Source organism: Zophobas morio, unplaced genomic scaffold (genome assembly GCF_036711695.1).
Source record: "Zophobas morio isolate AGI-343-1 ecotype UQ-CSIRO unplaced genomic scaffold, CSIRO_AGI_Zmor_V1 ptg000005l, whole genome shotgun sequence".
Classification (NCBI taxonomy): Eukaryota; Metazoa; Arthropoda; class Insecta; order Coleoptera; family Tenebrionidae; genus Zophobas; species Zophobas morio.
The window spans coordinates 1,437,586-1,451,382 of record NW_026972110.1 but is presented as its reverse complement, the minus strand read 5'-3'; positions in this window follow the sequence as shown (position 1 = coordinate 1,451,382).

Genomic DNA, 13,797 nt, shown 5'->3' with positions numbered 1-13,797 from the left:
ATCGACTCATTCATCAATTTTTAGCCCTTTGTCACCCTTCATGAGAAATTTAAATTTTTTAATGCAATGATAAAGCACATGCTTATCATATTTTGCACATTTTGGATACGATTTATTCGGCAAAATGTTGAGATACATTTTCCAATTTATCGACTTTATTAAATATATTTAATGCGTTTGTCACGAGTAAACTTGAATATGCGTCCGTTGTTTGGTTTCCTCATTACAAAAACCATGTTGGCATCCTGGAAAGAGTTCTCCGTAGATTTCTCAAATATCTATCATTTAGAGCTGATGGAATATATCCTCCGATTGGATATTTTCAATTCAAAATTTTAGAAAGATTTTCGGTTCTGAGTCTTTCTGAAAGAAGTAAAATAGCTAAGGTAATATTCCTGTTTAAATTAAGAATAAATTCAAATTTTGATTGTCCAAGCTTGCTTTCGCAGATAAAATTGCATATCAGATACAGATCATATCCCAAGATATAAATCTTTGATATATCTACAGCCACCGCGTACGGAAATTTTAAAATATTCTCACCACTGACTGCAGATGATGTGTACGACAGGTAATTATGCAAGTCAACATGTAGATCTATTTGACACCACGATCAACGAGCTCAAGAGGCTTAATTTTTTTGATATATTCTGAAGTTTTATGGAGAGTAGTTTTGTATATGTTTTAATAATCATAATTATCTATATACATTTGTATAACGGTTATATGTTCTGTAAATGGAGGTAACTCTGTTGAACATACTGAATAATAATAATAATAATAATAAAGATTCGGTTTTGCAGTTTCAAAGTTAAATTGCAAAATGTTATAGCTTTGAATTTTTTTTTCCAAATATCTGGATGTCTAGGATGAAAATTTGACACGGATTCAAAAGTGCAGGAGTATTTTACGAATTAAAAAAAAACTAACCATTATAAATTTTAGAGACGATGTTGAGTTCCTATCCCATTGGTGGTGATAGGAACTCAACACCAAATTACTCATAACAATAAATAATACAAAAACAAAACCACCACTATTGTGGATAATGAGGGCATGCGAAGTTACTTACAGTTATACAGGAAGTATTTTTTCTTTCGTCCTAGACACACTCCTCGAAAAAGGTTTTTCATTTATTATTGTAAAAATAAATGTTCAATTCAGCCAGTAGGGATAAACACTCTTGGAAAAATTTGATACAAAATTGCGATGTTCTTGAAGCTATCCAATCCAAATTTATATACAAGGCATTGTCGACGAAGATGGTCCGCTGCCATATTGTCCGATGCAGGTGTTGACTTCCCTACAATTAAAAGACATGGTGAATGGAAGTCAACTTCCAGGGATACATAGAATCTTCTATTGAAATTAAAACGTGGACTCGAAAACCGAGAAGGGCTAAGTAATTCTTCCAGGTTTAATAGATGGTTTCAGGTCTAATGACTGTCTTTCTTGCACGTTTACTAATATTTTTGCGGCTTGAAATGAATTTATTTCCTCGAGGGGTTAATAGTTCTGTACGTGTAGTTTATGAATCCGTGTTGAGTTTTTAACCGAAACGTCCACATTTTAGAACAAAAAAACTAAATTATATAATATTTTGCAATTTGATTTTAAATCTGCAAAACCGACTGGTTTGTTATCTTGCATATGCTTATCATAAGCATAGTAAATTTTTAATCAAATTATATTTGCTTATACCCCCTTTGATGAGGTCACCTCAAAATTTTGTGAAATAAATCCAATCTAACATGTGCAAAATATGATGAATCAATAGTTGTGGTTTATCAATGCATTCATAATTTTTAGAATTGCTTATGCAGGGTGACTACAAAAATTCATTAATGGGTCAATTTATTTTAATCATTTTCTCAAAAATTTGGAAATGGAAGACCGTTATTATTAATATTACACTGTACCTATCCAAATTGATACGTGTCCTTGCGAAAATGAAGACGTGATCACAAATTATTGTAAAGGAGAAAACTCATTTGAAATTTGCGCGTAGCACGTTTCTTTAAATTTACGTTAACGTTAGATACATATCTTTATATTAGCTTAGAGGGGTTCTCATAAGAAAATAAAATTTTAAATTTTTTTATAATTTTTCGAAAAAGCTGGATATGTTTTATTGAGCTTCAGGAGCGAGGGAGGTTCTGTCGAAATAACCTTCGACCTTTTTTTTTTATTAGGATGGAGGAATAAACGATTTTGATATGCTCCATATTTCGTCTTTTATTGAGGGAGACTTTTCCAACCTTGGAGTTCAACAATTCGCATTCCGGCATAAAAAAATACGCAACGTATGGAACCACTTTTGTTGACCATCATAAGGCCAAATTTTTAATTTTTCTCAAGTTTTAAAATTATATTCACATCTCAAATTCTGGCGGGATGTTTGGGTTATCAGTTTCATATAAAATATGCCGTCATTTTTCATAATTATTTAATAATTTGTTAGATTAGACCGACGTATTTAATTAATTGCAAAACCACATGCAACGTAGGTACTGGAAAATATCACTGTAAGCAATTTCAGGTGACAATACACAACTGTAATTACGAGAGTCGGTATGTTAATGACTGTCCGGAGGGAACAACCTTTAGTTATTATTTAAAGCGGTTAAAGTTTGTCCTCTTCCATTACGAGGATTGCTTTCGTGGTTTTGTCGGCCACTGAAAACCCCTTAAAGCCATTTTTTATTGTACACCTGAGGAAAGCTGGCAGTGAAAAACCAACGATGACGTTTGCCAATGCGTAAAACTGAATACCCAACGTTATCGGCGATCAATTTGGAACAGCACTAATTCAACTGGATCATTCCCGCACAAATTTATGGGCAATTTTTCAGTTCAGTTTGAAAAGAATTCGTCTATTTATTGCCACAAATCGGCAGCATATGTTTGAAGGTTTATAAATTTTCAAAAGCGAACAAAGAATATGACAGCAGATCCTGCATCAAATGAATGATACTTAAAAGGTATCCATCTTAGATCTCTATTTTACTGAAAGTCGAATGTTTTTGTCTGTCATTGTATTACTGCCATTCCATTATATTATTAAGTAGTATAGAAAGCAAAGAATTTTATCGTAATTATGTATTCGTATACTTACTACGTGCACCATTAATAAAGAAAGTTGTATTTATTAAAAGAAAGCAAAAGTTCGTACAAAACTTAAAAAACATGGTTTACGGAACTACTTAGATAGGTAGCAGTTTCGAGATGTTCGTTGATACAATTATTAATTAAAATATCTTCTGTAAGTAAAATTTGCAAATTTATGATAATGAAGTCGTTAATATTTATCGTGCTGTCACATATTCTATCTAAATAAATACAAACGGAACTACAGTTACATCTGTATTTTATAGAGGCATATATCAAAGTGAGAGGTGATAAAAAAATTTTAATTACAATTTTACTTTATTGACCGGGTCTTCGAAACGAACATAAACGTTTCTCTGATCCATCAACGTTAAAAATTCAGCCTCCTTAGGTTTTACGACATTTTATTATACTTTAAAATAAATTAGGTATTTTATTACCTTTCTTCAATACGTGCCTTAGTATACAATGTCAAGATTAATTAATTCGATCCCAACTTCGTATACGATTAGGTTGTAAAAAATTCTATGAACTTTTCCAATAAGCAAAATACTTTAAAACTGACTTTTACATTTACAGCGCATACATACCTCAACTGGTCTCATTAAGTCATTACTCATTACCTATTCATTTTTGCATGTGTCTTTGGTATACCAATTTGCAATTTTAAAACCTAACAACGAAATTCCTTTGAACCTTGCAGCTTTGTCATGGCATAATTGGACTTTATGGTCATGTATACTATAATGCAACATCGACAGACACAAGTGTTGTTTGTTTGACTGACTTATTGTCAATAAAAATCAGCAGATCGCTAAATTTAAAATACACTGGTGCCTTTTTAAAATATACAGTTACGCGGGTAAGGTGGACTCGTTCGGAAATAATTGTAATAAATAGGCTGTATATTCAAATGAGTGAAGCAGAAAATTATAACTCCGGTTTCATAAAATGACGCAAACGTGCAAAATTTTTGAGATTTGAAGATAATGAACATCCACAAGCACTTATGCCTGTGTCCTAAAGATTAGTCGTTTTGAATGTGTAAATATTCCAAATTCATGTTAAACGCCCAACAACAGAAATAGAGTAGGGTAAGTTCTTCTGACGTGACCAATTTTACTTTATGCAGGGTGTTCGCGAAATGAATGCGAAAAAATGACCTAGTAATAGAATTCATCAGAATCGAAAACTTTTCTATCCAGGGTGATCAAGAAATGTTACGTTGTTCGTGTTAGGTGCGTTAAGAAGGCTTCGAAGAATTCGAAAAAATAGTTAAATAAAATCCCTGAACCAAATTTTTGAAAATATTAAACATCAAATTTGAAGGATTGACTTCGTGATTCTGATATGTTTTAATGTAAATTTAAATTGACATTCTAAAATTCTGATAAAAATAGTCAAAAATGACATTTGTCAACAGTAAAAATTAGGTTGTGGTAAATTATTATTAAATATTCGGTAATAAGTAAAAACTAATTACATATTTAGCTATCTATTAGACATACAATTCATTAAAACAAATTGACATTAATTTGTTTGAGTCAGCGTCTATAAACAATTCTAAAAAATTGTTCGAAGATTCTTTAGGAAAAACTTCCCTCCTCCATAAAGTACAGTCCAACACATCCCGCTTCTTTCAAAAATTATACAATTTGGTTTTGCGCCATTTTATTTGTGAGAACCTCTATACATAAAAAAGAATATAGATAAGTGATAACAATACAGCAACAGTGTAAAAAATCAAGAAGGAATTGTGTAAATGAGGCGGAATCGAACGCACGACAACAGTATACACATCTTCGTGCAATATATTATCGGCACTTGAACTCCCTGAGCCACAAATTCGACACATACACCGCCGCTTATAAAAGGTTGTTAAACAGTATGAATTTTTTGTAAAAATGTTCATGCCTTCCATAACAACTCAGCACAGGAGTACGTTACTCCAAAATATTTTAAGAACGTTTGCTACGGACGGACGGACGGACGGACGGACGGACAGACAGACAGATAAACAAACAGGCAAACGGAAATGGCAGATTAGGTTTTTTGTACACTTGGGGTCATGAAACGTCGAGAAAATATAAAACTGGCAAGTCGCCCGATGTACTGGATTACTATACTTTCTTAGCTTACCCTCGACAACTTTAAATAGTATTGTCATACTTACGATAACTGTGAAACGTTTGCAAGATTTCAGAGCATTCAGTTTTGCAGTTCCTGATATAATCATTCATAAAATAAACTGCCTCAATCTATAATTTTTTGAGTCACCTTGTATTAGAAATTCTAAAAAATGAGTGCAGTGATACATCACAAATATCAGGATTTATTCGCCAAAAGGAGATGACGTCATCAATTTTTTGGGGTGATAAACAAACATATTTTGATAAAAAATTCCCAGGGTTACGATAACTTTAAAGCATCTGCAAGTTTTCAATGCATTCGGTTTTGTAGATTCAAAATTAAAGGCAATATTGACACTGCGCTAAATATTACCTACCTATTAGTTTTAAAATGCTAGGAATAATTTAAATATATACTGACTGGCAAAAAAAAACCGGCCACCCTGGAATATTTCTTAAAATCGCCTTAAAAATTAGGCATTAATTTGCAATATTAACAAGTGAAGTAAGATGCTCAGAAGTAATGTAATGTAATGTAATTACAGATTCTATTAATACATCTAATGATAATACGATTTTTTAGGTTAAATGAGCTGTCAATTTCGATTCATTTTATTCTTACTTTTATGTATAAAAGCTGCTAATGTAAGACAAAACGTCGTATGTCATACGTGAGCGAAATGCTAGTATAAGCTAGTGAGAGCATGTGACTCACGCTAACGCGCTCACTTATAATGTAGCATTTTTCTCACCTATATAAAATACTATTAATGGAGTTTTGCGAAATATTTGAGAGTGACCGTTTTTTTGTTGGTCAGTGCATAATGGTAAAATTTTGATGTGTTTATCATTATTATATATAAAAAGTATAATTTACACAAGCTACGAGTAAAAGATGAAGTGGAAGAATGTAAAAAGTGATCGACAATAAAAACGTAATAGAAATTACACTGTCGTATCATTAAGAAACCCGACGACAAATAATATCTATAATTTACGAGTTAGCTTGCGGTTTTCAAAAGTGAACATGACTTGGTCTTTATCCGAGACAGATTTGTATTCAAAATAGAGAATAAAACAGAGCGCAAAAGCAATAAAAGATGGACTCCTGTCGAGCGGCTTCCCATCACGTTTATAAATGGCCTCAACATGAAGTCTCTGATTCAGGAGAAAATTACCTTGCAGAGTAACTCTTGAATCGTTGAGATAATTTGAAAGATACTCACTTAGTACCTACTACTGTTTTGAAACCAGATTTTCCTTGTCACTTTTTTCCTAAATTATTTAACCGCTGTTGTATATAAAGATGTCTCATTAATTACTGAGCTTTCAAGCTGATCCGATGCATTCCATTTTTAAAAAAAGTGCAGACTGTCCAAAACATCATTTAATCAACGAGAACAACATCAAACGTGTCGTGTTTTGTCTCTATCATGTATCAAAATGCAAAGGAAAGCATGACGTTGAGATGCCCACACTGTAGACCTCCTGCAGTTGCAAGCTCCGCAGGGGATCTTTCTCGTCGTCTAATATAATTAATCGTAACAGTGAATCGATCGGTGCTCATCGGTTTTATTTCTTGTTTGTGTAGTAATTGATTTATTTAGTAAGTTGCGCCTAAGATGTGATTTATAGGAATGGTTAACGCGACTTTCGTAATGTTATTTCGACAAATGTGTGAGTCGGTATGACAAATTGTTTGAGCAGGTCTTTTAAGACGGCCGTTCAGTTAAAACCCGAAAATTTATTTTTGTGAAGGCAGTGAATTTTTCAGGTACTGATGAAAAATTCCACCAAACTCAAATACAAAATTTACATTCAGAGTTATGTTCATTAATAAAAATATTTTTACCATGGATCATTTATATTTCATTTACCCCTACATCATTTTATTACGGTTTTATTCAATGTTTTAGGCAAGCAGGATAGAATGTAGGAATATTTTTAACAAAACGTTCATCAGAGGTCCGAAAATATTTCAGACAATGTCATTTATTTTTTCATACTACCAACCATGCTGGACTTCTTGTAGCACGTGGAGACTTTTTTTGACAAACTCCTGTTTAAGTAATTTTAAAAAGTTGATGCGTATGAAGTAAATACATGTACTATATTTATCACTAACTGTTACCCGACATGCGTTGCAGTGCTACTTAAAGAAAAGAAAGCATTGAGGAGAGAAAGTCACTCAAGATCCAGTTTCTTTTAACATATGAATATGCGTACTTTAATACGTAAATCGTATTGACAAAACAAAAGATCTAAGGGCTGTGTTTAATACCAAATTGTTTTTCAGTTATCATTATGACCACATTGTGTGTGCAGTCTCTAAGTCTTTGGGTTTTATAATTCGTAATTCCAAACATTTTAATAATTTTGATACGCTTTTAAGATTATAAATTAATTTGGTCTCCCGCTTATAACGTTCACTGTGTTAAAGTTGAAAATGTTCCAAAGTGCTTTCTAAAATATTTGCATGTCAAGAAATGTGGGTTTTATCCAGAAAGAGATTTTCCTCACGAAGGACTATTGAAGATTTTTGAGTTACAGAGCTTTGAAAATAGGTGCCTCTTAAATTCACTTATATTTTTATATACAATCATAAATAGTCGAAATGATTGTTCCTAGCTCTTGGAGAAACGCTCTCTGCCGGAATGGGACTATTTGGCGCGGCCGACTTGGCGCGGCCAACTTGGCGCGGCCGACTTGGCGCAAGCCATTTTGGCGCAAAGCCAACTTGGCGCAGGGACACTTTGGCGCAAGCCATCTTGGCGCGAGCCATCTTGGCGCGAGTACATCGGTATATAATATAAAAAATATTTCTTGTTCGTACAGTGGTTAGCACCCTGTTATTTATGCTAAGTGTAGGCAACCAAATACACATTTTCATTCGCACAAATTCCAATAACTAAATGATCCACGGAGCAAGAAGTTCCACGTTTAGGAGTATGTTTATAATGGGGTGCAGGGCGCGAAGCGCCCGTGTGTCCATTAAAAAGTCGATATTACTCCTCCCCGCGTTGGAGACTATAAAAATTAGGTTATGCTAACAACGGGTGCAATTTTTGTATATTTATATCTATTTTTCTTGATGCAAGTTCATTCGCGCCAAAATGGTTCGCGCCAAAATGGCTTGCGCCAAAGTGTCCCTGCGCCAAAGTGTCCCTGTGCCAAAATGTCTCGCGCCAAGTCGGCCGCGCCAAGTTGGTCGCGCCAAGTCGGCCGCGCCGAATTGTCCTAGACCGGCTCTCTGCATATCCCTAGAGTATATTTACTCCACATACACATAATTTTATGCTCACACACCCAGGATTAACGTTCAAGAATTTTTTCCTATTTTTAGTATGTGTATAAATTACAACGTCTTTCACAATAGTTTCGACATTTTTGACTGTAAAATTGGCGATATTAAAAACCGTAGCTTAAAATAACACCACTATTAATACATACATATACTTATCACAGATGGTGATTAACTAAATTATTATAACTTTGTTTATATTCTATAACCTTATTGTAATCTCCCCAATATGTAATTGGATTACTCTGTAGAGGAGCATATTAATAGTAATAGTAATACTTTGACGCCTACGCAGCGAACTTTGAAGACGGTGCTGATACGATATGAACCTGGTAATAAACAGTCGAAGTTAAACAAGTATCAGGAATTAAGAATAGGTACATTGTTTGTAGTTGGTGATCTGTTTTAATTGAAATATATTTCACATTGTCCGTACATGTGCACACCGCAGCCTCTTCTAATTTGCGTCCTCGTAGTGTTATTTACGCCACTGCCATTGGAGAGACGTAAATTCTGTTGAAATAAGCTTCGATCAATTTTTATATGTAAGAAGGAGAAGAAAAAACTTCATTTTTCAAATAAGATTGATTTGGCAATATTTCGAATGTCGTCAAATTTGCGGAAGGGACGACCAGATAAATTCTCATCAGCGATTTACAATGTTCTCGATAACCTAAATTATCTCTAAAATTCGGTCTTGCAAAATTGTATATATATATATATATATATATTGTCCTTACCACCGGCTTACCCAGCATAGGCATACTCTGGCCTTTCCTAGGTTGCATGCTAACAGTGTTACCTAGGAAAGGGGACCTACAGTTTAACGTGGCCTCCGAATTCCGAACCACATATACTCAGAGTTTTTTCGGCCGTGATGTATTTCTAGATGGTGGCCAACACATCGTAGAGGACGTAGAAGGGAGTTTTTCATGAGATGGTCTGTCCGAGCACTGAACCCGGCAGCGATACTTCTCAGTGAGCAAGCACGCTTTTCACTGTGCTACCGACTAACTTATATAACAATTAAATATTGAAATAGGTTGTAGATTTTTTAAAGCATCTGCAATGAAGAAAGTTTTAAGGCAAGAAATATTTCTCTACTTCTCACACTACAATTCACAAACATTTTTTGTATCTGCGGGCCACACTCGTTTTCAACACGTCAGAAATTAGAAAGTTTCTGGACTAATCCGGCAAAAACGTAGGAATTTTTTTTGTGGTTACTGATATTGGTTGGTATTATCGCTTGTAATTCTGTCAATGGTAAATGGATTATCTGCTGAATGTTTATATATAAGGCAAACATTTTCTAAGTTTTGGACTAGAATACCTATACTCATAGTACAGGTATCTGTTAAAATACGTATACAAAGTAAATAAACAAAGTTGTTTATGATAGTCTTATTTGTTTACTGCTCATTCGTGTAGAACATGTAATGGACCCATTCATTCTATTTGTGTTGCTCCGTAGAAAGATATGGCAGAAGGCTAGAGTTCTAAAGTTATTTGCCCTTTATGCGAAAAAAACACATCAGCTGTAGAGAACCGCATCAGTTCCAAAGATAATTTAAGAAAACAAGCTCAGAAAATGCTTAAAACTTCTGGAAAAAAATCCTCCTGTGACATTGTGTAGCAGTGTAAGAATCCCCGCTCCGGAATCGATAGAGGTCGCGGTGATGCTCGAAATGTATTAGCTGTAGTTTTACAAAAAACGGATGACGAACTTTATAAAATAGGAACAAAGCATGGTGTTGTAAAAACTTTGTAATCAAGACAGCAGTTTACAGATTGTCATCAAGAATTACAAAAAAAAGAAGCTGTTCCTAATCAAGAAACGACGCTTCGTACAGTTGCGAATCTGCAATCTACAGAGTCAGGTCAGGGATTTGTCAAATGTACGTGCAAAAAACACTGTGATACTAAAAAATGTTCATGTTTTAAAAGTAAGATTTTATGCACTTCAAAATGGCACAATAGTTCTTCATGTAGGAATAAATAATTATTTTTTTATTTACTCCATTCTGAGAAGCCATTAAATCTATTTCCTATTTTTATAGAACTGTTTTGTTTCCTAAGTTTTTAATACTTGGTAGGTACGTACCTGATTATTTTTGAGAAAAATTTTATTATTTTAGTCTACCTAGAAGAATTTTGAGTTTAACGTGATTTAATTGTGATTTTACTATAGTTACAGAAAGGTACTAAGTGCCTTTTTTGTAGAATAATTTAATATTTTTTAGTGCAGTAATTCTTAATTCTACTGCAAACAAATACCTACCTTTTTTATAAAAATTAGTTTATTTTACACATTGCCGATTGACTACCAGGTACTCTATACAATCCCTAGGAGTTGTATACATTACCTCGGCAAATATTGTAATGGACAACCATATTCGTAATATGTCATACATTGCCTAGACGCCCTCGGTATTCTACGCATTGCCTAGGTACATATTGTATAAAATACCTGGATTATACAGATTGCCGGTATCATTTATATAATATTATGTACTTACATAAATATAAATACATATATCTGTTTACTTTGATTTATTTACATTTATCGCATTTTACCGTGCTTTTGTGCCTTGCCATGCAGTATAAAATTTGTTGGTAAAATGTGATGCCATATCGGAGGAATTAGTTCATAATCTAAACGCAAACATAGAGTAATAGAAGATTATGAATTTTGTAGATACGATTTTCGTAGCGGTACATTTAATCCGACTCGACCAACGCAAACGTGGAAAAACTGAATTAATTATGACTTTCAGTGTAGCTTTCTCACTTCTGTTGGCATTGTTGTTACCTATACCACATTGTGCTGCGGTGAGTAGAAATCATAAATCACTTAGTTAAAGTACGTTTCTTATCTGCAAATACCATTTTATTAAATTGTTTTGCATTTTCGGGAGCGTTGTTTGAGTGCAAGCCTGCTGGAATGATAAAATAGCTTCAGAACGAAGTATGACGTTTACAGTCTAGTCTGTCGAGCCTTTAATATTTGAATTGGCGTCTGTTGTTGCACCGAACACCAAATGTTGTTAATAAGTCTCCGTCACTTACGTCTGCTGAGTGAATTAATCATACTTGGCCGCAGGCACGACGAACATTTCAGTCGGATTAAAACTCCTGGTGCGGTGGTTTTGCATAAGTTCAAGCAAGCTGATACGAAGTGGAGTCTTCATTTTTGCATAAATTACGACAGGCATTCTTGAAGAACGTACAAGAGTTTAATCCGATGATTCGCCGTCTTATGTTTTTGTTTGAAATGTTTCAAAATAAAGAAGAAGAGTAAGGAAAGTATCGCATAGACATTAACCACGTTGGCAACGATAATATCTTCGAATTTCACGAAAGTGGGGCACACGATTATGAATTTTAATTTAGGGGTTTGAATAACACAAGATAGCGCTTGGAGTTGCGTCGGTAATAAAGTTTTTATCTCGAAAGGAAGTTCCTTGTTCGCTCTTTGCCATATTACAGGATCTAATTGTTCGAATGCAATGAGATTAACCGCATCTCGAGAAATACCTTCCTAAAACAATACAAGATACAACCGTAATTGTTCCGGTCACGGGTGTAAAGTTACTACTGGTTTATATTGATGCAAATAGGAATTTAGAGTGTTCAAGCACAGACCACAATTTATTAGCATTGAGGAGTTATTCCATACCTACGACGTATTATGCAATTAAAATAAAAAATAAAAGACATCATGCAATATACAGCGATTTCATGTTTTCTCTACAAGTAAATTTTTGCAGAAATTCATTTTGCTGTATCACTTTAACATGTTTTGATTAACTTTTGTTAGCTGTTATTTAAATATAAGTGGTATTTTTCCAATTTTAAAGAATAAAATTTTCTTTTACTCAGTGTTCAGTAATCATGAAAGTTATTAGTGTTTATTCATTCAATGATTCAACTGGTCAAATTTCAAATAAATGGTATAATATAAATAACAATTCTGTGCCTACAACTATTGAACCTTTTGAAATGGGGGGACACAATTTGGTTCATAATGATGTTAAGTTAAACATAAAGATATAATTATTGTCATTTATTTTTTGGTGTAATGTAACCTTCTACATGACATTTCTAATATCCATTGAAAATTTGACAACAGCAGTTTCGGAGATTACGTATATAATAAAAATGGATACAGACAGACAGACAGACAGACGGAAACGAGATACAATTTTTTTCGTACTGTAAGGATCATGAAACATCGAGAAATATAAAAGTGGCCATTCGTCCGATGGTATCGATTACTAAGTATATTTCCTTAGCTTAAGTTTTGTGATAAGACCCCTAATATTCTGATAGTAGCAGACAATATTATTACTAAGTATTTATTGAAGCATGACTTGAGGTAGAGTTATTTGACGAAACTGATTACTACAAACGGGGGATGCCAAAAATAGAGGATTTGACCTTCTCAATTGTAAGTTTATAGAAGCTACATTTATTATAATCCCAACAGGCATCTGAGATATTTTCATCGCTTAGTGCTCATTCACAATGGGCATAAAGCATAAGGATGTCATAAGCATTAATGCATAAGTGCTCACTCACAATGGGCATAAAGCATAAGGATGTCATAAGTATTAATGCATAAGAATTTATGTTTAGTGCTCTATGCTTCTATTCGTTCACAATGAGCATAATGCTTAGGACATCCTTATGCTTTATGCTCATTGTGAACGAATACAAGCATAGAGCACTAAACATAAATTCTTATGCATTAATACTTATGGCAACCTTATGCTCTATGCCCATTGTGAATGAGTACTTAGACTTCTTTAACCCGTATGTTAGAGCAGTTGACACATTTTAGCTGGTCTTCGGTGGCTTTACAGTTCTTCAGTTCATGTATCTCAGGACATCTTAGACAGGACATTCTATTCTTACAACTCTTGCTAAAGTGAATAAAACCGTTACATTTATAAAAACGAATAACATCAACTGCATCGTAAATATTACACCTATCGGTGCGATTCTGTATGTACTTTGTTATTACTTAACGATCTTTATTATAACAATTTGTTATAGTATAACGATTTTGACAAAAATGTTATTCTGTTTGCCAAAATTTAAGGATACGAAATGTCACTTTAACAAACGTCTGTGAATTATTATCGTTAAGGTTAAAAGGTTCCGTTAAAATCAAACGATTGTTCTTTTGCCAAAAACTTTTTGAAAGTTATTGAATTGGACACAATTCTTTGAAAATAAATCTTTATGGAATGTACT